At 41.6% G+C, this 25625-nt stretch overlaps 1 long non-coding RNA gene across 1 annotated transcript; it reads left to right on the forward strand.

Annotated features, from left to right (window-relative positions):
* The first annotated feature begins 16074 nt into the window (after nt 1-16074).
* LOC127293411 (uncharacterized) lies at nt 16075-19987 on the forward strand. The gene is made up of 3 exons (XR_007845810.2): nt 16075-17016; nt 17757-18546; nt 19290-19987. It is a non-coding gene; the product is annotated as an uncharacterized lncRNA (long non-coding RNA).
* Nucleotides 19988-25625: the final 5638 nt, after the last annotated feature.

Raw genomic sequence — 25625 nt, forward strand, 5'->3', positions numbered from 1 at the left:
AATCCATGTTTGGATGCGTCACAGTACACGGTGTAATCCTTGCCAACTTAGGAGCTGCTAACACGGTCTTTGTGGTGAGTTTCTCTTTCAGAGTTTGAAAACTCTTTTCACACTCCTCTGACCACACGAATGGTGTGTTCTTTCTTAACAGCTTTGTCATTGGTCCTGCTATCTTGGAGAATCCTTCAATGAATCTCCGATAATATCCTGCCATTCCAAGGAATCCTCGGATTTCCTTGACAGTCTTGGGTGCTTCCCATTCTAAAACTGCTGCTACCTTGCTCGGGTTGACAGCGATTCCATCTTTACTAATGACATGACCAAGAAATTCCACTTGATCTAGCCAAAATTCACACTTCTTGAGTTTGGCATAAAGTTGAGTGTTCCCTTAGTGTTTGCAATACTAACCTCAAATGATCGGCATGTTACGCCTTGTTCTTGGAATATATCAAGATATCATCGATGAATACGATGACAAACTTGTCTAGATATGGCATGAAAATCTTATTCATGAGATTCATGAATATTCTTTGGGGCATTGGTCAATCCAAAAGGTACTACAAGGTATTCATGGTGTCCATACCTTGAGACAAAGGCAGTTTTCGGAACGTCCTCCTTCTTGATCTTTATCTGGTGATAACCCGATCTTAGATCAATCTTGGAAAAGACTCCCGCTCCTCTAACCTGATCAAATAGATCTTGTATCCTTGGAAGTGGATACTTGTTCTTGATTGTGACGTTGTTCAGATTTCTGTAGTCTCCGCACATCCTTCTTCCTCCATCCCTTTTATCCACGAAGATCACAGGTGATCCCCATGGTGAAACACTCTCTGAATGAATCCCTTGTTCCAAGTCATCCAGCTTGTTCCTTGAGTTCTTTCAATTCCTTAGTCCCCATCTTATATGGTGCTTTGGCTATCGGTGCTGTTCTGGAATTAGGTCGATAGTGAATTCTATCTCCCTATCTGGTGGCATACCGGGTAATTCCGCGAGGAAACACATCCTGGAATTCATTTACTACAGGTATATCTTCTAACTTCACCTCCTTCATGCTATTCAGTAGCTCCACTTCAACTGTGTATGTTTGTCGCCTTGGTAGATCATTCTACTTCCATCGGGACTTTTTAATGACACCGTTTTGTTTACACAATCGATCAATGCTCCATTAGCTTCTAACAGTTCATACCAAGAATGACATCAATGTCCTTCATCGGTAAAATGAACAGGTCCGCGTCAACGCGCACTTATTGATCATAATGACTTGTTTTTGTTTGGCATGGGTTACTACTATCGTTCCCCCTTGAAAGTATGGTTATGGGTGTATCTAACTTAGTGCAACTAATCCCATGTTTGATGATGAATTGTTGAGAAATGAATGATGTAGTTGCACCGGTATCAAAAAGTACTTTGCCGGGATGAGTGAGTATCTGAGCGTACCTATCACCGCACAGTCGAGTTGACCACCTCCTCCAGACCAGTGCAGTTCAGCTTGCCGAAGGGCTTCTTATTCTTCCAATTCCCTCAGGTGTTTCCTCGATTTCCTCCTCCTCCACTATTCTTCTTGGGGCAGTCCTTCAGCATGTGCCCCTCCTGACGACACCCAAAGCATATGATCCTGGGTTTCTTACAATCCTTCATGACATGTCCTTTTAAACCACAGGAATGGCATATAATCTGATTTGCAGACTGATATCCTTGGTTCCTCCTCTGATTGCTGTTGTTGTTGTTGTTGTTGTTGTTGTTGTTGTTGTTATACCGTGGCTTGAAACTCAAGCTGGTATTGGGCTTGTTACTAACAAACCTCTTAGGCTCATACTTGGCCTTCTTCCTCTTCTCTTCTTGCAGTTGTTTAAAGTCATCTTCAAGAGTGATGGCTGCATCCACCAACTCTTGGAATTCCGTTGCTCTCATCATCCGTAGTTGCACCTTAAGCTGGGACTTAACCCCCTCGTAAATCTCTTCTTCTTCTTGTCCTCGGTATTGACTTCCTCAACGACATACCGGGACAGCTTTGAAAACTCACGACATAAGTCGGGATTGCCTTATCATACGCTCGAGACTCTCAAACTCTCGACGCTTCAGTTCCACAATACTTTCAGGGGACATTGGATTCCCCGAACTTCCTTGCAAACTCCTCCCAGGTGAATACCTTTCCTGCCGGATACACGGCTACAATGTTGTCCCACCATGATGCGGCAGGTCCACATAGCAGATGGGTAGCATATCGGACCTTCTCTTGGTCATTGCATCCAACAGTGTTGAGCTTGCGCTCAGTATCCATCAACCAATCTTCCGCGTCCATAGGCTCTGGCGCGTATGCGAACGATATCGGCTTGGTGTTTTGGAAGTCTGCTAATGTGACTCCCTGGTTCTCAGGTCTCTCCACCCTATTCTGCTGCATCAGATCCTGAAGGAATTTGTTCTGCAACTCTAGTGTTACACGCTGCCTCTCTTCCGTTGCATGTCTTGGATAAAGTTTTGCTGCGTCATGGGTGGTGGTGGTGGTGGAAATCGATCTCGGGCTGCACCCTCGGCCTCTTCCTTTTCCTTTGCTTCGCGCTCCATGCGCTGCGCTTCCGTCTCGTTTCCTAACGTTCCCGACATAATCCCCTAGTTACGCAACACAAGATGATACTCATAATTACTCCATGCGCAAGTTTTACGAGCTCAACTTTGTGCCTGAGAACTAGTCACGCAATGGAAATCAAGAAGCAAATCCAAATCATACAGAACATATACCCTGTATATACATACATAAGTGGTCTTATTACAATACTCAAGTCGATGTGAGTATGCAAACTCACTTATTAAAGTATATGTACAAATTTATACAAATATTACAAACTATAATACACGTGGTACTTGTGTATTATAGCCACGCCTCCCTTGGTGGACTTCTAAACGATCTTCACTCCCGATACATTCCAGGCTTCCATCCGGTCGAACGTGTCGTCCTCCTGATAGACCCTGGAACATAAGGTCTCCCCGTTGGCTTGTAGTCCGAATCCGATGATGACCCTAAGGAGAAATCAGTGTTCACAAACTGATCGTTGAGTGCATCATAGTCCACCCATCGGGTGTACTCTCTGTAGCCCCACCATAAGGGTTACCAAAACCCATACCCGACTCAACCTGTGTCGGATATCCTCCATCCACTCCTTCATTACTAGGATAGCTCTGGTTCTGGGTTGTTGCATCATCGTTCATCTCTCCATCATAATACTCAGTAGTACTATGGGTTCCAGTATCACTACCCCAACGCCAACCCCTAGAATTCTCGATCGGAGTCTCGGAACGCTGGTTGTTTCCGGATTCCGCTCCGCCTTCGTATCCCCCATAGGAACTATTCAGGTAGTTCCCAGGTGTAGCAGGTGTAGGTTCACGTGCAAGTGGATCAAAGCTGATGTAGTCACCAGCTGAATAAACTGGTGTGTGCACTATATTCTCCATAGGTTCTTTCCCCCTACTCTCCTCCCTGGGTTCGGTAAATTCCTCTAGCATCGTATCAATAGCTCCTATCAGATGATGATTCAGCTGAAAGAGTAATGATATGAAGTTACGGCTATTATCCATATATTTTGCCGCTGCTATGGGTTTGCGTTTGGCGTAATTGTAGTGGTTGAGCAAGGGATCTTCTTCTTCCTGATTATGGGGAATATGGGAAAACTCGGAATCCATAAGCTCTTTTGTCTTATGTTCCCGTATGTCGGTTATGGCTCTCATAACAGCTATATGATAGGCTGTGTTGGTTGTCCTAGCTTCTCCGGTGGCATGACTACGCTCATTCCCAAAGATTCGGAAGTCGCAGTCCTACTCGCACTTGGCCAACACCGGTCCATCATAGAACATGTACTTCTTTCTTGGAACTGGGATCACACCCAAATTCCAGCAACATGGATCGTAGGATATCAGCAAGTCCTCCTTGGTATTCGTTCAGTGTGGAATCCATAACTTTCACATTTCTTCCCGGTCGTGCACTTGCCATGTTGGCTGTAGAAATAGAAAGATTATAAGATTAGTAATAATGCATCATAATAGAGATAATAAAGAATTATCGCACTAAAAGATATGATTGTTGTATTCTCAATTGAATATACACCATATTTTTAGAGAATTCTTTACTAATCCTATTTGACTCCTAACGTTTAGTCCCATTTACTAGGTTCCAACCTAAGGTCAAAGCTTTTGCTACGATACCAACCGTGGTGACCACGCATACCACCGCATGTTGTAGTATGCCGATCGTTGATATAACATTCGCGAAGTACCATTCCGCAAATATTACATCCCTCGAGTAGTACAACGAGAACATAGCAGGGTCCATAACTCATTCACATATTATTACAATCATCATACACAAGTCGTCTCGGAGCTCCTCTTGGGTTCTGAGAGGATAACTCCTGGGTTCGAGGCGAACCCAACTTAACTTACAATACCATGGTCTCATAAAACTAAACATTTATTTAAACGAGCAGCTAAATAGTAAGAGTTCGCGCTGCTCGGCTACTACTACTCCTCCTGATATCCTTAGGCTTGTTCTCCTCCGGAAGCCTCCCCGGATCCGTAGACTATGATGTAGTCTACGCCTTCAACACCTCCTGAGAGGTCTGGTTACTCGTAGCCGATGATCTCGGCTCCATCATTCTTGTCGTAGTCCTCCTCCTCCAGACGGTTCCCAGGACAATCTAAGCATGGGGTTTAAGAGTGGTATGAGTACGAGCGTACTCAACAAGTTCATTATAGATAAGAGGTGTTTTATGCACTAGCTACGATATTAAACCGTAAAGTCTAATACCAATGCAAATTTTGATAAACATTTCTTCAAGAGATTGCTTTTATGTCAAAGAGCTATGTCCGTCAGCCTTCACCGGTTTACTAGAACTTCATGGAGCTCCTTTCCGGCCGCGTTCGCAGTTCCTCAATCCCGGAACGAGGGAGTGACAGTCACGATTCTTACGCTCTGCAGAGGTGTGTTGCTTTACCCATAAGAGATCTTAACCTTGGTGCCAACCGGGCAGCTTTCCCGTCCACACTTCCTTAGGTGTGAGGCCCGGTATAAGGTCTAGCCAATCATGTTCCTCCGCTACCTCGAACACCCACCCTTTGTTGCATACCCCGACCCTGGGTCCTCGTCGGTCCTCTTATACCACTTAAGGATGGACCCGACCACGACAACAGTTTGGGACTCGTTAACCAAACTCCTTCGCCGTAGTTGCAACCCATCATAGACCGCAATACCGTGGGGACTTTAGGCTTCCCCAGCCCACCGCTTGCACTTCGAGCGACAAGTGTCTACGGACTATGCCGTGGGGACTTTAGGCTTCCCCACCCACCGCTTGCCCCGAGATACAAGTGTCTACGGTAAAGCGCATCCGTTGATGAACGAGAGGTGGAAACACTTTTGACTACTCCGTCCCACTCCGGATCTTATGGTTAACACGGATATTACGGCACAAGAATCACTGGCGACATTTGTTGTTTAATCCTAGATGGATATAAGCCCGTGCAATGGAACCTCCACCATATCAACACAATCCATGGTTCCATTGCCCACCACATAGTCATATTCATAGTTATGAAAGTAGTGGTTTTGATTTTTGTGCAATAGTGATAACCATAATACTTTGCAAGTAATTTGATAAAAATACTCAAATGACATGAGCAAGTGATGAACTTGCACGAACACCGCAAAGTTCTGCAGGTTGGAAGGTATGGACTGGCCCTTGTCCTCTTGTTCTGAAAAATAGCATCATTGTCCGATAAGGGCAATGGTTAAAGAAGCAGGTATGCATGATTCCATTTTTAGGGTTTGTTCCCCCCTTCCGATGTCGTTAATATTTCATGTAAGAGGTTAATACTAAGAATGATTTGGGGATACTTGATTTAAAGTAAAATACAACCTTGAAATGTTGTCAAGGTGTTTTTGGAGTCCAAATGCATTAATGGACTTATTTTCATTATTGAAAATAATATATGTGATTTAAATGATTATTTAAATCATCAAATTTGAACTTATTCTTGTTTAACTCCAAAAATTCTATTTCATATTTTATTATGATAGAGATTTTTATACTGAGTGGTTATCATATTTTTAATTATTTTTGTGGAGCTTTTAAACATTTAGCATGAATTTTCAAAGTTTCAGTATTTATAGAATTTGTGAAATACCAAATTTGCCCCTGGGCCCACTTGTCAGTGGAGCCCAGTGGGTTGGGTTAGACCAGCTCGGGTCCAACCGACCCGAGCGGTCGCTCACTCCCTCGCCACGCGCCGCTCGACTAACCCTAATCCTCTCCCGTGCTCTGGCGACCCGTGGTCGCCGCCGCCGTCGCCGAATTAATCCGGCCTACTCCGGCCACCGCCGGCGGTGAGATGGGTATCAATCGAACCGCCGTTCAACGGCGCTTCGATTGATCCGCGTCGATCTGCTCTTCCCCGCCGCCGCTGTTCTTCCTCAACGCACCGGTGACATGGCCGCGGGCGAATCGCCGCGCTCTCGTCGCTGCCGACGAGCCTGACGCCTTGGCGTGGCCGCGTGCCCCGCCGTGGTGGTCTTCTTTGGGGTCCCTGCGCCCGACGAGCCGGCTGGCTTGGCCATGGCACAGCGCCGTCGTTCGCCCGACGCGTGCCGCCGTGGCCGCCATGGCTGCGCTCTCCTCGACTCCGGTAAGTGCGCCTCCTTTCCTGCTCCCTTCCTGTGCCTGACCTTCTTCCACCTCTAGACCTACTGCTGTGGTGTGCTTGCCTACGCAAGATCTGCTGTGTTCATCTGCAGCGCTATGTTTGTCTGCTCCTGCTATGCTATGCTGCTGCGCTATGCGTGTGCTACTGCGCAAGATTGCTAAGCTATGTGCCTGTGACAGCTTGCCTCTGTGTTTCCTAGCTCTTTCTGTGCATTTCCATCTCTGGCTATGGCCCTCCTGTGATTGCTCATGAGCATCCAGTGATGCTCATGGCCTGTTGGCATGCTCCTATTCCTTTTTACTGTCACTAGGGCATACTGTGTGTGCTTAATTCTGTCCCTGGCTTGATTGTGGTGGTTAATTCTTGCATACTTGCAAGTGCCAGTGCCTCTGAGCTAGTTCATTTAGTTCGGATTCATGATTATGCTCCATTGAGCTGTACTGTTGGCTTAGCAGTGTGATTCAGTGATGGTTTGACATGTGCTTTTCTTGTATATTGTGATCCTTTGGTTCATCAAGCCTTTGATGTGCTTCTGGATACAATTATAGAGCCTGATGCTCTTATCTGTGATGCAATTGTTCAGTTATTTAATTATCTGTTCATGTGTTAATTGCTTGGAATGGATTCTAGCATGCTTGATCAAGTCCTGATGATCTTATGATCATCAGTTGCTTGGTGAATGGCTGTTGTTTCATTCTTGTGTCTAGTGATGCTCTCGATGACGGTGTAACACGGTGGCTTGTGTTTGTACTCCTTGGTGTTTGCTCAAGCCCTGCTACTATCTGCAATGATCCATTGGATCACCTGCATGGCACAGTGCATAGCTTACTTCTCTGTTTCATTTATCTGTGTAGCTTTGATTCATTAAGTAGATAAATGATGTGAACTGCTCTGCAGTGATGATCATATGAATGAATTAGTTAAGCTAGAGGGATGCCAATCATATATTGGGGACCCTAGCTTCATTTGAACCCTTCTGGGTAATGATATATGTGCTGGTTTGATGGTTTGTTTGCTTAAGTGGTAGAGGTTGCCTCAACAGCCATTCTTGACTGTTCAGGAAGCTCCCACATCTTGTTGGCTTGCTGTGATTACTAGATGCTTACTGGTTGATCCAGATTTGGACTCCCAGTGGCTCTTTGCTGTTGACAAACTTAAATAGACACATATTGTCTATCGATCGATGGAATCAATAGCTATAGGTGTTGAGTATGTGGCCAGGCTAATGTGTCTTCATCTGCTGCTGGATTTCTTGATTATGCATTAATTTACATGGCTGTTGTTCCCTTTAGATGCTTAACAGTGGCCTCTCTACTCTTGCTTGCACCATATGGCTTAGTAGCCAGATGATGACACAAACAGGGTACTCACACCCTTTTGCTTCTGTGTGTTTGATGCACATGCTTATTTATGAACAAAACCATCTGGTTTGTTCATGTTGAGTTGTATACCTCACTCCAGCTCCTAGATTTTGATGTTGGTGTAGAGGTTTTTCTTCAGTGTTGATCTGATGGTTGAGTTGCTTGCCCTGCTCCTCCTGGTGAGCTTGTGAAGCTTGGTTTATTTTACGGTGATTGGGAATAGATGGAACAGCTCTAGGCTGTTCATCATTCTTGGTGTTCTTGGCTGTTCTTGGTGAACTTACCACTGCTGTCGATGGATGAACAAATGGCTAGGGTTTGAGCAGAAAAGGTTATATATGGTGCTTTGCTAAGCTCTCCTGTCGGCTTGACTTGGGTCTGGTCACTTTGGTGACTCAGCGATCTTGTGTATGTGTTGTGCCACATGCACAACCGTGCACAGGTGTTGAGCATGCACACACGATGTGTGTGCTGCTTGGGTGTCTGTGTGAACCAGATACTTTGCACTTGGGACATTGAGAGGATCAGCTCGGCAGAGTTGATCATATCTGCTTATTTTCCTTTGTTTCTAACCTGCCAAGTGGCTATGCCACTTGGCATAACTCTTCTTTTGTTGTGAATATGTGCAGGGATCATCCATTGAGCAAAATGGACAAGGACTTCATCAAATACAAGATCAAATGAGGATGACCTTGTAGAATTTAGACTAGGACTATTAACTTGTAATTTTTCTTTATTTTCTATTCTGCCCATTTATGTAATGTGTTGTATTATTCTTTTATTTCACTTATGAATATTGTAATGACATTGTAATTTGTGTGATGATCAATAAAGCTCAAGGTTTCTCTCACATGAGCTTTACTTAGTTGTTATATTCTTAATTATTAATATTTGTTTAATGAATTACCTCAATTTTGAATTATGAGATATTCATATGATGTTTAAATTTGAAATTCAAATTCAACCTTGGTTTGAATTCAACCATGTCATATCATTTGGAATTCAATCAAGCAAACTCTCTTCTCTCTTCTCAAAACCCTAACTAGTGAAGTGAGAAGCAAGTTTGTCGCACTCTCGAAACCCTAACCCTGTAAGGTGTCGAGAGAGAAACTTGTCCCCCTTCGATGCAGTTTTTGTTTAAAAGCGCGAAATTTCCCCAGAATTTACTATGCAATGCACATCCCTTTCTAAATTCTACCCCTCGATCGTCTCTAAACCTGGGACATTACATATACTTCCCTCATTAGTTCAGATATAATGTGGAGGGTATTTTTTGCTATGCACTTTTGGTGCTCTGATATCTACAGATTCTGGTTACAATGATAACCCTCATTAGTTCAGATATAATGTGGAGGGTACTTTTATTTGCTATGCACTTGTGGTGATCTGATATCTACAACGTAGATTTGCGGTTATTTTGTTGCTTGTGCTTCTACTGAATTTATGGGGCATCACATATGTTCTGAATATGCTTATCCCTATAGTTGTTTGAATTTAGGAGACTGAATTAGAATCTCCAGTTTGCCGGTAAGGATATGGTATTGTCCAATACAAGTTTAGATACTTCTAGCTTGGGAATAACCTCAGAGAGAAACTGATGTTATCTTTCATTCTTTCGTTTATGAAGGAGTGCTTGACGAGCACTCTAAAAGAGATGATGTTTTGGAAAAGAGAGGCATCTTTCATAGGCATTTTTTCTGTACCTAACAAGTTGTGGATATTATGTTATATAAAAACTCCCTCCGTCGAGTGCAGAGATATCTATCTCGGGCTACGCTTATCCTTTTTTGAAAAAAATAAAAAATGACATATTGACGATTCAAAAAATCTGAAAAATATTTAGATGTAGGTAATTTTGTACTTCAATAACATGCAAAATCTAAGCTCAAAATACCTTATATTGGGGGCTACACAGAAATGACAAATTTTTGACAAATTTGAGAGGTTTGAAATTTTGCTCTACTAAGGTGTACTACTGTTCAATGGTTCCTTTACCACTAATGAAGTTTGTTGGTTGCATGGTTGATGTAATTGTGCTCCTGCCTAACCAAGTGCCTTGTGCATCAAGCAATTTTGCTTCATGATCAAATAACCCTGGAAATTTATAATGTACTGTTGGGTTAGCTAAACAAGAGCAAGAGATAGTGGTGCTACTTACTGATGTAGAAACTGGGTAGAGAAGAAAAACTGGTAGTATGATTCAGAGTCAGTGTAGTTTGTACTTATTCTCCTGTGGTGTTGCCATCTCTGAAATTTGCCTCCAGCAGCAGCAAGTTAGAATGAGAAGTGGTTTCAAGACATAACACCTCACCATTTATAACAGCTTATCCAATTCTCAAACCGTTAGATCTTTGTAAAATCATGATTTTAGTGCCAACTCCAATATGAACACCAGTGGCAACTATCAATTAGTTGTGTGCTTGCCTGTTCAGGTTCAGTGTTGTATGCTGAATGAATCGTTTTTGTGCGTTTGTTGTCGTTGGAGTGCGTTACAGTAGAGTTGATTTGCTTGTCATACCACTACATGCATAGACTGAAACATGTTGTCATGCAAGTAATCCCCTTGTGGAGCCATTTTCTGATTCACTTTACTTTTGTGAAACAGACATGTACTTGATGGATTCGGTGTCACTTGAAGTTTTGTTTGTAGGATAATAAAAGACTGAGCTGTGAAAACTGACATATATGTGTATAGTTACCGGTTAAGGCCTTCCTAGCAATATGGCATTTGAGGTCTGTTCAGATTTTGGCAGCATTTGTATCTACTTTTTTTTAGTATGCAGGTTAGTGGTGTGTCGGCGGCGAGGCTCACAGTTTCTGGTTCTAGGTTAGACAGGAAAGAAGTGGAAGGCACGGGATATTTTCTGGCAGCTTCTTCACTCATCCATTCATCTGTACTAGGCTTATACATGTTACAGCATTTTTACTTTAACCCCTCTACTATACAAATATCTAACACAACTCCAACACTCCCCCTCAAGATGGGGCAAATATATTTAGGAGCCCCATCTTGCTACAGATTTTCATAAAAGATACATTGCACACTCCTTTGGTCAACATATCAGCGATTTGTTCTCCAGATCTAACAAACTGGACTCGAATTAATCCCCCATCTATCTTCTCTTTTATGAAGTGCCTATCTATTTCGATATGTTTTGTCCTATCATGATGAACGGGATTATTCACAAGCCTGATTGTAGCTTGATTATCACAGTAGAGTTGAAGGGGTGTATTATCAAAGAGCCCTAGTTCCATCAATAATATCCGCAGCCACATCAACTCACATAAGCCCGAGGCCATAGCTCTAAACTCTGCTTCCGCTGTGGATCTGGAAACTACGTTCTGTTTCTTACTCCTCCAACTAACCAAGTTACCACCAACAAACACACAATAGCCTGTGGTTGATTTTCTATCATCTAGGCACCCACCTACCGCATCTCTGTAACCTTCTATCTTTAGGTGCCCATTTCTGGAGAACAAGATACCCTTCCCAGGGCAGGTTTTAAGATACCGTAAGATATGATTCACAATATCCAAGTGACCGGTGCGAGGGTCATGCATATATCGACTGACAACACTAACTGCATATGCAATGTCCGGTCTGGTGTGTGATAGGTAGATTAAGCGCCCCACTAGTCTTTGATATTGGTGTTTATCCACTGGATCACCAAATTCTGCTAAAGTGCGATGATTTGATTCAATGGGGGTGATTGCTGGTCTACAATTGAGCATTCCAGTCTCGGCAAGTAAATCGAGTACATATTTCCTTTGTGAGAGATAAATACCTTGAATACCATATGCAACCTCGATTCCACGGAAGTAGTGAAGATACCCCAAGTCCTTGACTTCAAATGATTTTGACAACATCTCCTTCAGATGTGATATCTCCTTGTCATCATCTCCTGTAATGACTATGTCATCTACGTAGACAACAAGAATTGTAATTTTACCACTACAATGCTTAAAGAAAAGAGTGTGATCTGCATTACTTTGTTGGTAACCCATCAAGCATATTTCCTTTCTAAATCTCCCAAACCAAGCTCTTGGTGACTGTTTTAGTCCATAAAGGGATTTCCTTAATTTACACACCTTACCCTCAGTTTCTCTTGTATTAAAACCCGGAGGAATTTCCATATAGACTTCTTCTTGCAACTCTCCATGGAGGAATGCATTTTTAACATCTAGCTGGAATAGTTTCCATTTACGGTTAGCGGCTACCGAGATTAATGTCCTGATTGTATTCATTTTTGCTACAGGTGCAAAGGTTTCTTCATAATCCACCCCATATGTTTGACTATATCCCTTTGCTACTAATCTAGCCTTGTATCTTTCAACCTTGCCTTCTGAATTTTGTTTTATAGTAAATACCCATTTACAACCAACCACTTTCTTATTTGGAGGGAGAGTAGTAAGTACCCATGTGTTGTTTTTGTCTAGTGCTTGCATTTCTTCTAGCATTGCCATCCTCCATTCTGGGTATTTCTTTGCCTCTTGCCAATCATGTGGAACAGGTACTGCAGAATCCAAGGATGATATAAATGACTTGTATTGAGACCCAATAGAGGAGTATGAAACATAATTCGAGACACAATATGGGGATAGTTTTGAAGGTAATTTCCCAGCATTAGTCCGTGGTTGTTTTCGATGAGCAATAGGAACATCTAAATCATCATACCGGGAGGAGAGTGTACCACCGTTTGTAGATGATGATGATGATGATGATGATGATGATAAGGATGGTGAAGTTTGGGATGTATCTGGAATTATTTCCTGCACTTGCACCTGTTCCTCTCCCGTTCGGTGTCTCCTTGAATATACCTGAAGCTGTCGGTCCTCATTCGGTTTAGGCCATTGTGCTTCATTTGGTCTGTCCTGAAACTCCCCCTGTACATCTTCGTTATGCATTTGAGATACACTAGCACATTCATCACCATGTGTATCACCTGTTGGCATGATTCGAACAATCATATTATTTGTGAGTGCATCATTGCCTTCCTCCGCTTTATCTCCCCCTGTCGCGCAATCTGTTTCTGAGGTATCATCAGCAAACATATCAGGAAACACATCAGTTAAATCAATTGGTCCACCATAAAACGCATCATGCTCCCTGAATACTACATCCATGTTTACAAACATTCTTTTTTCAGCAGGACACCAACATTTATACCCTTTTTGTTTCCCAGAATATCCGACAAATATACATTTTACCGCTCTAGGATCTAACTTCCCAACTGATGGCCTGTAATCTTTCACAAAGCACACACATCCAAACACTTTTGGAGGAACCACATATGATGTTTTACCTGTTAAACACTCGAGAGGTGTCTTATGATCAAGCACTCTTGATGGCATTCGGTTTATTAAGTAGGCGGCAGTCATCACTGCCTCACTCCACAAATATTTAGGAACATTCATAGTTACCATCAAACACCTAGTAACCTCTAGGAGATGTCTATTTTTCCTCTCAGCTAAACCATTCTGCTCCGAGGTGCTTGGACAAGTGGTTTGATGAATAATTCCCATGTTTGATAAATATTCATCAAACTCTTTGTTCACATACTCAGTACCATTGTCAGTACGTAGTACTTTCACCTGAGCATTATATTGTGTCACCACCATATTATAAAAATCTCTAAAGCATTCAAACACATCACTCTTGTTTTTCAAAACATACACCCAAGTAGTTCTAGTGCAGCAATCAATAAAAGTCACAAAATAACGATAACCATTAATTGATACTACTCCACTTGGGCCCCACACATCTGAGTGGATAGTTTGAAGTGGCACACTACTACGATTGTACGATGATACATAAGAACTTCGGGTTTGTTTCCCCATCTTGACAAGCATCACACAACAACTTTTCCTTGCTAACTTTACTAAAAAGGTCAGGATAGAGTTGACCCAAAATACCAAAGGGCATATGCCCTAGTCGACGATGTTGCAGTAGACATTCCTCTAATAGATTGTGAGCTAGGGCAGCAGCTACAAATGGTGATGTATTGTTGTCCAAGTAGTACAGCCCATTATGCATGCTCCCCATCCCAAGCTTTCTTCCAGTCCCAAGTTCCTGAAATAAGCACCAATGTGGAAAGAAGATAGCAGCACAATTTAGATCTTTTGTAATACAACTGATTGACAAAAGATTAATTGGGAATGAAGGAACATGTAACACAGATGAAAGGGACATGTTAGAGTCACATTTTACTGTCCCTGTTCCCATAATAACTCGAGTCGAACCATCTGCCAAGCTCACACTCTGTCCTTTCAAGTTAGGATTATAACTAGAAAATTGCCAATAAGAACCAGCCATATGCCTAGATGCACCTGAGTCTATTAACCAGGGTATGCAACTAGATTCATAATTTTCGGCGATGAGAGTTTTTACCGCCAAAATTAGCGAAGTCGTGGAAGTTGAAGGAGTAAATGCTTCGGCTGTTTGTTTGTCACTTTGATTCATTCCCTTGAGCCGACTCCATCTTTCTAGGTCCTCTGCAGTCATCTCCACGATCCACCGTTTTTGTGGCGGCTTCCTCTGTGGTAGCTGAGGTATTGGCTCTCCCTACCAGCCACATACCTCGTCCGTGGCCACCTCGACGTCCACCAAACATGCGGCCACGACCCCTACCACGCCAATTCTGACCTCTAGCCCGGCCACCTCCTTTCAATTCAGGACAAGAGGCCCTCAAATGTCCAGGCTGACCACACTCAAAACATGTTCTTTCAAATCCATTTGTCCCTGACCGTTGATAAGCATTGTTCTCTACAGCGAACAAAGCGGAACGCCTATGTGCCACTCCTTGCGTACCCAGCTCAGTTGCCTCTAATCGTAGGCGTGTCTCTTCACTTATGATTGCAGAAATTGCTTGTTCCAAGTTAGGTAGCTTCCCGATTCCATAGAGTGCTGCCCTCCTGTTCTCAAATTTTTGGTTAAGTCCATTCAAGAAATCCCTCACTCGCTTTCTTTCTGTCCATTGATTATACTTCTCCAGGCATTTTCCACACTCCAAGTCAACGTGATCATAAGAATCTAGGTCACTCCACAACCTTTTTAATTTCGAGACATACTCCACTACCTGTCCTCTCTCCTTGGTGACCTCGTAACTCCTTCGTATTCTCGCAAGCAAGCATCTCATTACCAACTCCTGAGAAGGTGCCTTTCAAGAGCCTCCAAATTTCTGAAGCCTCCTTAATTCTCTCAACTTGTTTTGCTATTTGAGGTGAGAGGGAACTTAACAACCAGGCTCTCACGAGTGCATTTGTCATCTTCCACCTTTGTCCCTCCTTCGAATTCTCTTCAGCAGGCTTCTCAACTGTACCTGAGATGTAACCCTCAAGTTTCCTAGAAATCAGGATGGTTTCTGCGTGCTCCGCCCAACTTGCATAAGTCTCGGATCCCTCCAGCTTCACAAGAGGAAGTTGCAGAGGATGTATCTCTTCCTTGACCTCTGGTTCTGCTCTTGAGCTTTCTGCTTGTTTACTAATAGCATCGAATAGAGGTCTGTACCTATCATCCATTGCCCGCAGGACAGCCGCTAGCTCTGCTGCCGTCACAGGTCCTGGAGTGTCAGTCTTGTCGCCCATCTTCCAACACCGCCCTTCAGGGTAACAAGCACCTCAGGCCGTCGTCAATCAGCACCCAAATTGTCACACAACTCAGACCCCAATCCACAGCTCAAACTCTGACTTCTTCTAAAGTCTCAGCCTTCCTAAATCCACAATCACAACCCTATCTTCCCCTCAAATCTCAGCCTCCCACACCAGCGTCTTCGCCCACAGCACCCCAGAGGCCCGGATCCTTCAATCCTCCGTGCCGCCGGACAGCGCCGCCGCGTGCTCTGATACCATGTCGGCGGCGAGGCTCACAGTTTCTGGTTCTAGGTTAGACAGGAAAGAAGTGGAAGGCACGGGATATTTTCTGGCAGCTTCTTCACTCATCCATTCATCTGTACTAGGCTTATACATGTTACAGCATTTTTACTTTAACCCCTCTACTATACAAATATCTAACACAACTCCAACATGGTGAATAAAAAATGTTTGTCTATTGCATTCTAAACTATCTTTCACCGTTTCATGAGTTCCAACAATAGTGCAGACCAAGATACTGATTATCAAAAGACATGCCCTTAATAAGGTGGTTATGAGATTGTTCAACTTCCTCTGTTAGTTTACATTAGAAAGTTCAAGTCAGTGAGGTTTAGCAAATTTCTCCTATACAATGTCATTGATTCTATCCGATTATGGGATATCAGCTGGTAAGCTGTCATTTAAGACATTAGCACGAACATGTTTTCTTACATGTGATGCAAACAGATGAGAAGACTACACGACTTTGTGAACTGGTGTTTGTCGACAATTTCTCTATTCCTTAGAGTTCCAGTTATATATAACATTTGCTGCACATCGGGACGTAGAGCAGTTCAAGAATATCATCACAATATATATGTGTAACTAATACTCCTATCACTTTAAAAAAATATGCAATTCCTCTAAGCTGTCTCCAACACAGATATATTTGAGAGTTCAGACCTACTTTAGTCTAATGTACTCTTAATCAATTGATCATTTCTTCAAAGACAGAGCAAAATGTAAAATATTACTAATTGTATCCGAATGATATGTGTGAGCTCATTATGTAATAAAATAATACTTTTTGAGTTCAGTTACGCTCTGGGGCACATGGTGCAACATCAATGTACTATCACTTATGGGTTAGTCCGTTATACAATAACATGTGCTTTATATTGTTTGCTATATTTACTACTACCTCTGATATAAATTAGTTGTCATAGTTTCAATAGATTTAGGCAATATTTTGCCTAAATATGTGACAATTAATTTGGATCGGAGGAAGTAATTTTTAGATATACGTCTAAGTTGTAAGCCTAGCGATGACCCGCTTCCTGAGCGCCTCCTCCGCAAGCTTGAGATATTCCGAGTAATATGGAGCCCAAGTAAAATCTCACATGTAAGTAGTAAATACTCATATCTCATGAGTGATATGCTTTATTTGGAAAGTTGTTGTATCTCTAAAAGGAAATATAACTAGATATTTCGGTGTATATTCAAGAAATCTCACATCTTGACTCCCCTGTAGCTACAATAAAAGTTATCACTGAAACCATTTTTTTTCTTTATCTGAAGTTGCCACTGAATCTATATAGGTATATCTCTCATGGGTGATATTAGCGATTATTTCCCTTGAAATTACTGCATGGACTACGGTGTTCACAAATGTTATTGTTGTTATGATTCTGCAGTTGGTGCCGATGATAGGTGCGGTGAGTCTGTACTCTTGAAGGGCTTATCTGAGACTGCAGAGTTGGACTTGTGATTTTAAAGTGCTAAGTTTGTTTTGCACTGTGCTTCAGGAATAGTTATTATCATTTAATTGATGCAAGTTTTAAAAAGATTAACATTAATTAGTAGCTGTTTCTGACATCTATAATATATACTCCTTCGTCCTAAAAAGGATGTCTCACATTTGTCTAAATCCGGATGTACCTAGACACTAAATAATGCTTAGCTACATCCAAATTTAGATAAATCCGAGACATCCTTTTTAGGATGGAAGGAGTATATGGGATTTAAACCTCTTGCATTTAATTATTCTAAGTATGCGTCAAGATCTTCAAAATCTGTATTGCCTAATCCATATGTGTCTTCAACTGCAAATTTTGCCAAATTACTCATAGTCTTTTTTCGCAGTTTATTATCTATGGGGATTTAAATTGTGCTCAACATTTAGCAAGTTGAAGACTTTGTTGCTCGGCAAATGGTAGGCCTCGCCATCCCACTGTCCCAAGTGACCTCATTGTGTTAGGTTGCTTCCTCCAGCACTCAACAATACTGGACAAGCTTACACTCCAGCTTTCAAGCGTAATATATATTTTATAGCTTCATAAATATGTGTTACTGAAGTTTATTACCATCCATGATAGATTAATGTTATAAAATATTTTAGTGCTTTTAGGTAGCTAAAGTTCCAGCGCAAATAAGAAGTTATAATTCATTAGAACAATCATTTAAAAACAGCCAAATGAAGATAGTTGAGATGAAAATAGCTACAACAGGCTAAAAGTCATCTCGAGGAAATTTCTGTATCACTGGGATGGGTATAAACTTACTTTTACATGAAATTTATCACTAGGTATATTTCTTCATTTTTAATTCCATCTATTCTCTCCATGCAAGATTCTTAGGATTTCTCTATCTTCAGATAACCTGCAACAATGCTTATCTCCAGCTATCATCTCTGTAAACTGAAATTGTCCATCCTATAATTAATTTGTTGTAAGTGGTTACATATATCTCAAGAGATTGTCTGAGTAGCCCGACGGTGTAGTTACTGTTGAAATTGATCTTCTGTTCTTTGAAAAGGATGGCAATTGATTTCTGTAAATCTGCATTTGATCACTGTGACATTTACTGTTATGAGAATTCAGCAAAGCTACCAAGTCTATACCTTCTGCCTTATCCTACCATCTGAATTTTTGAGGTTAGATGCTTCTTGCTAATTCCTGGTAACTCAGGCAAACCGATGTTAGAAAATGCTTAGCTTGCGGTCAGTTTAGCTTCTTGCATAGTTATAGTACAGCTAGATATCTCTAATCTCTACTTTGTCGCGAGTAGCATGTCCACTATCCTGGTTTATATACAAGGCTTGACCTATGCATCCCTGATTGGTATTTATTTGGAGGTTGAAAACCATATTCATAGAAGAACCAAACCCTTTGAGGATTGGTGATCACCGATATCTTCACCACTATCTATGCTCGGACAAACCGCATGTGCTTGCTGATTTCTCATCTCTAAATTCAAATGTTAAAAATTGGGATTGCTAGCAGATTATTCTTAAGGATTGCATGATTGTTTGGTTAACAAATTGAGTCCTTGTCCTCTTGATCTGAACAACATCTACCAGTAAGAACTAATGTAATAGTAATTTAACTTGATGGGATCATATAAGTAGCAATCTCCGGTGCTTGTAATGCCCCGTTGTTAACAAATCCTCCAGCCCCCCTGCAAATTAAAATGAGTTAAAAAGATGTTCAAAGTTCTTTTCAATGGTCTGTACTAATAGAATAAACACATTAATTTTTTACATAGACTGAATCTTTGCTTTGTATGATATGTTCCCCTTTCTAATGAAACTTCTGGCTATATTTTTATTTATTTATATAGGAGATAAACTTTTGGCATCTTATCTTCTACCACTTACACCCATGTTTACTGTTGTAGGATACTACAAATGTAGGTGGGGTTCCTCACAGAATATTACTCTACCTTATGCTACAAAAGCTTGGTGTTTCAAAGGCTGAATACCATCTTAAACTATGCGAAGATAGCAAAGTTCGTGTGACCTTTTGATACCTCTACCTTACCACTTGAAGGTACCACTATGCACATGAGGGTGTGTGTGGAATCCAATCTACAGTTTATGAAATAGCAGAAGATTCTGTATCAGAGATTTCAACTACATTCAGCTCACAAGACTGGAAGAACAGAATAAATCCCTACTAGGTCAGCTTATACAATCAAATGAATTCAAGAAACAACTTGTGAGAGGATGGTTATTTCTCCGAAAATGATGGTTGTGTATCTTAACCACTCGAAATAAGATAGCCATATAGACAAGGTTCGGAACACTCTCCTGGTCAACTTTCAGGATTAGACTTAAACATGCAGGCAGAGTTTTGTAGAGACCTCTATAGCCTCTCCAGTATGGCCATTTTGTACTTTTTAAGTACTGCATGTCATAACCTTGTTGTTTGGTTTATTAGACTATGCAACTTCAGTAATTGTAGCCACAAATTATCACAGATTATTATAAAGTATTTTCCCTATATCTTTCTCCTGGCTTTTTATCGGCTTCGTTTCTTAAAATCTAAGACACGTATTATCAGTTATCGTTATACAAAGTATACATTAGCATGAGTTAGAATTTCGTCTATCAGATTTGGTCCGCTAAGGTACTGAGCCAATAACATATTATCATTTTCTCACCTGTTTTTCATCGTTGTTCTACAAACTGCAAATAGAAGTGAACTTCACGGGGTCGTGCGCCAATGCGCACATCTAAATCTAGTTGTTTTATAACTTGCGGTAGTTTAGGGCGTGATTCACCGGTTGCCCATGGCCCAGCGCAGTGATACGTCTCCAACGTATCCATAATTTCTGATGTTCCATGCTTGTTTTATGATAATACTTACATGTTTTGCTTGCACTTTATGATGATTTCATGCGTTTTCCGGAACTAACCTATTAACAAGATGCCACAGTGTCAGTTCCTGTTTTCTGCTGTTTTTGGTTCCAGAAAGGCTGTTCGGGCAATATTCTCGGAATTGGACGAAATCAACGCCAAAGATCTTATTTTCTCCGGAAGGCTCCAGAACACCGAAGAAGAGTCGGAGGAGAGCCAGGGGGCCACCAGAAGGGTGGGCCGCGCGGGCCGGACTCGGCCGCGCCCCCTATGGGGAGGCCACCTGTCGACCCTCTGCGCCGCCTCTTCGCCTATATAACCCCTTTCGACCTAAAAACGCAGTACCAATTGACGAAACTCCGAGAAAGAGTCCAGGCGCCGCCGCCATCGCGAAACTCCAATTCGGGGACGAAGTCTCTGTTCCGGCACTCGCCGGACGGGGAAGTGCCCCCGGAAGCCATCTCCATCGACGCCACCGCCTCCATCATGCTCCGTGAGTAGTTCCCCCATGGACTACGGGTTCTAGCAGTAGCTAGTTGGTATTCTCTCCTCCATGTACTTCAATACAATGATCTCATGAGCTGCCTTACATGATTGAGATTCATCTGATGTAATCGGTGTTGTGTTTGTTGGGATCCGATGGATGATACATTATGATTAGTCTATCTATAAAGTTTGTGAAGTTATTGTTGCTCCAATCTTGTTATGCTTAATGCTTGTCACTAGGGCCCGAGTGGCATGATCTTAGATTTAAGCTCTATAATTATTGCTTAGATTGTATCTACAAGTTGTATGCACATGTCACTGTCCGGAACCAAAGGCCCCGAAGTGACAGAAATCGGGACAACCGGAGGGGATGGCGGTGATGTGAGGGACACATGTTTTCACGGAGTGTTAATGCTTTGCTCCGGTACTCTATTAAAAGGAGTACCTTAATATCCAGTAGATTCCCTTGAGGCCCGGCTGCCACCGGCTGGTAGGACAAAAGATGTTGTACAAGTTTCTCATTGCGAGCACGTATGACTATAATTGGAAAACATGCCTACATGATTAATGAATTGATGTTCTATCTTAATGCTTTATCAATCCTATCAATTGCCCAACTGTAATTTGTTCACCCAACACTTGTCACCTGTTATTGGAGAGTTACCACTAGTGTAGATCGCTGGGAACCCCGGTCCATCTCTCATCATCATATACTCGTTCTACATGTCATTGGAAGTAGTATCAACTATTTTCTGGTGCCATTGCTCCTGTGTTACTATTACTGCTGCTGAGTTACTGTTACTATTGCTCTCATATCACTGTTACTTTCACATCACCCCTGTTACTAGTGCTTTTCCAGGTGCAGCTGAATTGACAACTCAGTTGTTAAGGCTTATAAGTATTCTTTATCTCCCCTTGTGTCGAATCAATCAATTTGGGTTATACTACCCTCGAAGACTGCTGCGATCCCCTATACTTGTGGGTCATCAAGACTGTTTTCTGGCGCCGTTGCCGGGGAGGCATAGCTCTACTCATAAGTTCACCTGGGGAGTACACTCTACATCTCTCTCTGTTTTATTTTATTTTGTTTTACTTAGTTTACTTTTGTCTAGTTTATTTGTGCTTAGTTTATTTCTGTCTAGTATTATTTTTCTTAGTTTATTTTTGCTTAGTTTGTTTTTGTCTTGTTTTATTTTTCTCATATACCCAAAAATCCATAAAAATTTGAAAAATCTAAAAATTAAAAACTGCTGTTATGGGAGAACCAACAACCTACTTGGAGCTTATAGAATGTTATAATAATTATAGAAAATCAAGAGCTGGTGAAGTAATGAGTGCTATGATAGAAAAAGTGAATACAATTGCTAAAATCTTGCTTAAACGCCATGATATAAACTGTTGCTCTCAACAGGATACTAAACATCTTAAATTTCAATGTGGCTTTAGTGAGGAATTTTTAATTAAGAACTATAATCGGAATTGCTATATTCATTATGGGTTCGAAGAGGTAGAACAATTTGTCTTATTTATGGGAGCCTCCGAGATAGAATCCTTCATGGTTAAGAATTATGAAACTTGTGTTGTTTGTGAGGACCTTAAAGATTATGTCTCTTCTATCCTTAATTGTTGCATAGAATGCTATAGTGATAATCCTTATATCATTGATTATAAAGAGAGACTTGATACGTCTCCGACGTATCGATAATTTCTTATGTTCCATGCCACATTATTGATGATATCTACATGTTTTATGCACACTTTATGTCATATTTATGCATTTTCTGGAACTAACCTATTAACGAGATGCCGAAGAGTCAGTTGTTGTTTTCTGCTGTTTTTGGTTTCAGAAATCCTAGTAAGGAAATATTCTCGGAATTGGACGAAATCAACGCCCAGGGTCCTATTTTGCCACGAAGCTTCCAGAAGACCGAAGAGTCAACGAAGTGGGGCCACGAGGTGGCCAGGAGGGTAGGCGGAGCGGCCCCACCCTTGGCCGCGCCGACCTGTCTCCTGGGCCCCTCGCGACGCCCCCTGACCTACCCTTCCGCCTACAAATAGCCTTCGTCGCGAAACCCCCAGTACCGAGAGCCACGATACGGAAAACCTTCCACAGACGCCGCCGCCGCAATCCCATCTCGGGGGATTCAGGAGATCGCCTCCGGCACCCTGCCGGAGAGGGGAATCATCTCCCGGAGGACTCTACGCCGCCATGGTCGCCTCCGGAGTGATGTGTGAGTAGTCTACCCCTGGACTATGGGTCCATAGCAGTAGCTAGATGGTTGTCTTCTCCTCATTGTGCTTAATTGTCTGGTCTTGTGAGCTGCCGAACATGATCAAGATCATCTATCTGTAATTCTACATGTTGTGTTTGTTGGGATCCGATGAATAGAGAATACCATGTTATGTTGATTATCAATTTATATCCATGTGTTGTTTATGATCTTGCATGCTCTCCGTTATTAGTAGATGCTCTGGCCAAGTTGATGCTAGTAACTCCAAGAGGGAGTATTTATGCTCGATAGTGGGTTCATGTCTCCGTGAATGCAGGGAGTGAGAGAAACCTCTAAGATTATGGATGTCTTTGTTGCCACTAGGGATAAAACATTGATGCTATGTCCGTGGATGTAGTTATTGATTACATTACACGCAATACTTAATGCAATTGTCTGTTGTTAGCAACTTAATACTGGAGTGGGTTCGGATGATAACCTGAAGGTGGACTTTTTAGGCATAGATGCATGCTGGATAGCGGTCTATGTACTTTGTCGTAATGCCCAATTAAATCTCACTATACTCATCATAATATGTATGTGCATGGTCATGCCCTCTTTATTTGTCAATTGCCCAACTGTAATTTGTTCACCCAACATGCTGTTTATCTTATGGGAGAGACACATCTAGTGAACTGTGGACCCCGGTCCAATTCTTTATACTGAAATACAATCTACTGCAATACTCGTTCTACTGTTTTCTGCAAACAATCATCATCCACACTATACATCTAATCCTTTGTTACAGCAAGCCGGTGAGATTTACAACCTCGCTGTTTCGTTGGGGCAAAGTACTTGGTTTGTGTTGTGCAGGTTCCACGTTGGCGTCGGAATCCCTGGTGTTGCGCCGCACTACATCTTGCCGCCATCAACCTTCAACGTGCTTCTTGGCTCCTACTGGTTCGATTAAACCTTGGTTTCATACTGAGGGAAAACTTGCCGCTGTACGCATCACACCTTCCTCTTGGGGTTCCCAACGGACGCGTGTTGTACGCGTATCAAGACTCATTAATGCACAAGAATGCACTCACAATTTGCAGGAACTTGTGGAAGAAGAAGCTGATGAACCTGAAAGCTCATTGGATGAAAAAGAGGAGGAAATTGATGAACCTGAAAGCTCATTGGATGAAAAAGAAGAGGAGAGTGATGAACAAAAGGAGGAAGAATGGATTAGCTACCCATGCCAACCTTCTAATGAGAGTAACTCTTTATCTCTTATACTATTTGATTGTCCTCCATGCTTACCGAAAGAGGTTGAATGTTATGTTCCTGTGGATTCTCTTGAAATATTCCCTATGAGTAAAACTTGTGAGAATAATTATGCTACTGTTATTTATGATAATCCATGCTACTTTCATAAATCTTATGATAATGCTTTGTTTGTGCCTGATGTCGAAATGCATGGTACTAAAGAATTTTGCTTAGCAAACTTTTATGATAAAGCTCTAGATGATGGTCCTATGTTACTTGATAATATTAATTGTACTACTAATGAAAATGGGATTGGAGAGTTCTTGACTTATTCTATGAGTTCCATATCTCTTGAGATTGGTCAATCATCTTGTGATATTTTTGATAAAAGTGTGTTCGAAAGTTTTAATTCCACTATTTTTGAACTTGATAAAAATTATATGTTTTTGAATCATGAAAAGTATGCTGCATGTGATAGTTATATTGTTGAGTTTGCTCATGAAGCTACTGAAAATTATTATGAGAGAGGAAAATGTGGTTGCAGAAATTTGCATGGTACTAAAACACCTCTCTATGTGCTCAAAATTTTGAAGTTGCACTTGTTCTATCTTCCTATGCTTGTTACTTTGCTTTTCATGAACTTGCTTATTTACAAGATTCCTTTGCATAGGAAGCATGTTAGACTTAAATGTGTTATGGATTTGCTTTTTGATGCTCTCTTTTGCTTCAACTCTTATTTCTCGCGAGTGCATCATTAAAACTGTTGAGCCCATCTTAATGGCTGTAAAGAAAGAACTTCTTGGGAGATAATCCATGTGTTTATTTTGCTACAGTACCTCTATTTTGTATTTGAGTCTTGGAAGTTGTTACTACTGTAGCAACCTCTCCTTATCTTAGTTTTGTTAAATTATTGTGCCAAGTGAAGCCTCTAATCGAAGGTTGATACTAGATTTGGATTTCTGCGCAGAAACAGATTTCTATCTGTCACGAATCTGGGCTGTTTTCTCTGTAGGTAACTCAGAAAATATGCCAATTTACGTGCGTGTTCCTCAGATATGTACGCAACTTTCATTAGTTTTGAGTTTTCTGATTTGAGCAACGAAAGTATTTCTTTAAAATTCGTCTTTACTGGTTGTTCTGTTTTGGCAGATTCTGTCTCTGTTTTTTGCATTGTCTCTTATGGACTTTAAGCAAGGCTTTCTACACGTGGAGAGCTGTAGCTAATGTTTTATTGAGTTCTTACAATGTGTCACTACAGGACCAAGGTGGATTCAAGTTTTTTGAGTACTAACCCCTCTAATGAAGTTTATGAGAAGTTTGGTGTGAAGGAAGTTTTCAAGGGTCAAGAGAGGAGGATGATATATGATCAAGAAGAGTGAAAAGTCTAAGCTTGGGGATACCCCCGTGGTTCATCCCTGCATATTTCAA

This window comes from Lolium perenne, chromosome 4 (assembly GCF_019359855.2).
Source record: "Lolium perenne isolate Kyuss_39 chromosome 4, Kyuss_2.0, whole genome shotgun sequence".
In the NCBI taxonomy this organism is placed as follows: Eukaryota; Viridiplantae; Streptophyta; class Magnoliopsida; order Poales; family Poaceae; genus Lolium; species Lolium perenne.